The sequence below is a fragment of the Mytilus galloprovincialis genome, chromosome 10 (genome assembly GCF_965363235.1).
Source record: "Mytilus galloprovincialis chromosome 10, xbMytGall1.hap1.1, whole genome shotgun sequence".
Lineage (NCBI taxonomy): Eukaryota > Metazoa > Mollusca > Bivalvia > Mytilida > Mytilidae > Mytilus > Mytilus galloprovincialis.
The window spans coordinates 44424666-44428702 of NC_134847.1; positions in this window are offsets into that span (position 1 = coordinate 44424666).

Genomic DNA, 4037 nt, shown 5'->3' on the forward strand with positions numbered 1-4037 from the left:
TGGCATACAAGGAAGATGAAGAAGATGGTGATATTTAATCCTTCTGAAAAAGTGGTACAAAATATGGTCATCACTACATTTGAAAGGAAATTTCAAAGATGGTAATTGAATGTCAAGTATGGGAAATTAGCGTTTCATATACAATAAAATTGAGAATGGAAATGGGGAATGTGTCAAAGAGACAACAACTCGACTATAGAAAAAACAACAGCAGAAGGTCACCAACAGGTCGTCAATGTAGCGAGAAATTCCTGCACCCGGAGGCGTCCTTCAGCTGGACCCTAAACAAATATATACTAGTTCAGTGATAATGAACGCCATATTAATTTCCAAATTGTACACAAGAAACTAAAATTAAAATAATACAAGACTAACAACGGCCAGAGGCTCCTGACTTGGGACAGGCCCAAAAATGCGGCGGGGTTAAACATGTTTATGAGATCTCAACCCTCCCCCTATACCTCTAGCCAATGTTGAAAAGTAAACGCATATTTAAAATTCAGTTCAAAAGAAATCCGAGTCTGATGTCAGAAGATGTTATCAAAGAAAATAAACAAAATGACAATAATACATAAATAACAACAGACTACTAGCAGTTAACTGACATGCCAGCTCCAGACTTCAATTAAACTGATTGAAAGATTATGAATTCATCATATGAATATCAGGCAAAATCCTTCCCGTTAGGGGTTTAGTATCATACCATCATAACATATATGAGAAAAACATAACCCGTGTCATGCCAACAACTGTTTTTTGAATAAATGTGTTTAGTTCCGATGCAAAGACCCTATAAGTGAATCAATATTAACGCCAAAATATGCAATCTTTAATGACCTGACAACAGTATCGTAACTATATCCCTTCTTAATAAGTCTATTTAAAGGTTTTGTTAGTTTCTGAGGTGAATACTGACATTTTTGTGCTTTATAAAGAATATTTCCATAAAAAAATTGGATGTGAAATACCTGAACGTATAAGAAGTCTGCATGTTGAACTATATTTACGAATGATATCCTTATACCGATGATAAAATTTAGTAAATGTTTTGACTAGTTTGTGATATCGAAAACCCTGGTGTAATAATTTTTCAGTAATACATAAATGTCTCTCGTTAAAATATAAAGAAACTCATCATAGATACCAGGACTAAATTTAGTATATACGCCAGACGCGCGTTTCGTCTACAAAAGACTCATCAGTAAACATTGTTACATACACGAGCGAATCGTACAAGTTGAGATATATAAACACCGTAAGATGGTGACAAGGGAACGTCACAATCTAAAAATGGATAATTAACGATAGGAAATGAAAATTCATCTCTTTTATCATAAATTTTAGGATAAGGCTTTCCGTTAGTGATATAGATATCAAGATCGAGGAAAGGGCAGTGGTCATTGTTAGTATTAGCTTTATTTAAAGTAAGTTCAACAGGATAAATTTCTTTAGTATACATACTGAAGACGTCATTATTGAGAGCCAAAATATCATCCAAATATCTAAAAGTATTATTAAATTTGTTTATCAGATGTTGTTTCGATGGGTCTTTGGTGATTTTGTCATAAATTGTAACTCATAGCAATACAAAAACAGGTCTGCAACAAGTGGTGCACAGTTAGTCCCCATTGGAATTCCGATAACCTGACGATATACGGAATCTCCAAAGCGAACAAATATTTTATCTAGTAAAAATTCAAGGGCATATATAGTATCAAAGCATGTCTAATTGACATAGTTTTTTTGTTTATTGCTACTAAAATATGACCTAAAAGAGTTTGTACATATATATTCACACTCTGACTTTTTAAATGCCCATTTAATTAGGTGTGTGAATTTTTTCTTAATGAGAATGTGAGGCAATGTGGTATACAAGGTAGAAAAATCAAAACTTTGAACAGATTCAAAATCACCAATATAAGCATGCAATTTATCAAGTACTTCCAACGAGTTCTTGACACTCCAAAAGTAATTAATTCCACTATTTTCGAAGGCCTTATTTGAACAATTTATTATCAGGTTTTTGATTTTTCCAAGTGTACTGGTAAGAAGAATAGACAATTTAATAGTGGAACAATGGCTTGAAGACGAAATAAATCTATATTTGTAAGGTGTTTTGTGTAGCTTCGGAAGCCAATACATAGTTGGGACTTTCATTGTATTTGGTTCTGCTTGTAAAGCGGTAGCTAAAAGTTTATGTTTGTTACAAATGTCGTTTTCTGAAAATGGAGTCAGTTGGAATGTTGGTGAATTGGTAATTTCTTTTTTCAGAACCTCAATGTAAAATTTACGTCAAACAATAATAATATTATTAGCAGCTTTATTGGCCGGGACAAAAACAAAATCCTTGGCTAGTTTTTGATTTATTTTTGATACGAGAAATAGGTTTATTGTGGTTATTGTTAATAGTAAAATGTTCTTTAAAATATTGAATACGAATATCAACTATGTTCATTACTGCATTAAAAAAAAGAGTCCTCAGATTTTTGGTCAGCTTTTTCCCGTTTTATCCATTTCAAACAGTAAGTACGGAGTGAGTCGTGGATGATATTACGACACATATTCCAATTAATAATTGACGGGGGACGATATTTAGGTCCTTTACTGAGGAATAATTTTAACTCTCGGTCTTGAACGATGTTAAGATATCCTGTTATAACATGGGAAATGGGTCCATAAATGTATTCGGAATTACTACAATTACATGAAGTAGGTGTGTTTTCACTAATAACAACATCTTTACACAATTGGTTATAATTAAACACAAATTTCCGGGTAGATTTCTTGTAAGTAAATAACAAATAAGATGGAGCTCAGTATTGTCAAAATATCCAGGAATTTGTTCTTTAACAGAATGGTCGTTAAATATACCGGCAATATTTACAAAATCAAAACCTTTATTGACATACTTTATTTTAATAAAACGTTTTTTATGATCTTCAGGGCGATCCATTTTGGGAAATAGTTTAGAATAACAATATGCCATAATAATTTGAACTATTTCATACTTAGGACTGCTATATGAAATTGTTTTGCAATCCTCTAAAATTTTATTTAACCTATTAACCGGTAATGAACAGAGCTTTGTTAACAGATAATGTCTGCCGTTGTTTTTTGAAATAGAAATTAAGTCCGAAATATTTGTATGATTGGTCCGAAATTTTCTTTTATTGCAATTTTTTCTACGACCGTGAGAACGGTTTTTACGAACAGGTTTAGAATCTATATCCAAAATGTTAACGGAATCGGTTCTTGATATATTACCAATTCCCATGATATTATCATTAAGACCGAGAGTGTAGATTGTCTGTAATTTTTCAATCCAATTTAATTTAATTATTTTCCGTGATCGTACAAATTTTGAATGAGATTCACCAGGCTGTTTATTTACTACTTCTAAAGGTTGAACTGCTAAATATTTAATAGGATGATTGTGCTTCTAAAGGTGTTGATAAATGATACTTTTGAATTTAATGGGTCTTTTAAAACGATACAGATGTTCTTGAGTGCGTTTGGATAAATATCGTCCAGTTTCACCTACGTACTGAATACCACATCCCGGTTTGTTTCATGTGAGTAAATAAATAATACTGTTTGTTTTTCAAGTTATATCAGTTTCAAAATTTAAAGAAAATGTGTGACCATTAAACATGGAACTTACCGTATTGTTGGTGGAAAGATGGGGACATGTAAGTCATTTTTTGGCATGACACTTATCGATAGAAGGGTAACCACCATTTTTATTGTTAAAAATGTTAGCGATGGTAGTATTTTTAGATAACTGATTTTGAAGATTGAGACGTGTAAATACCCTCTGAACGAGTTTAGTATCTAATATTTTTCCATTTCTAAGCTTAATATTTGTATTTTGTTTGTGAATTATATTATAAAGGAGCAAAGACTGGCGTCCAGAATATGAACCAGCATACAATAAATTAAATTCGGCTAAAAACGTCAAACGCTATTCGTATTAATTACCCGAAAAAGATAAGGTATATCAGGGTAACGACTAACGGCTGACTAAATAGTAGAATGGG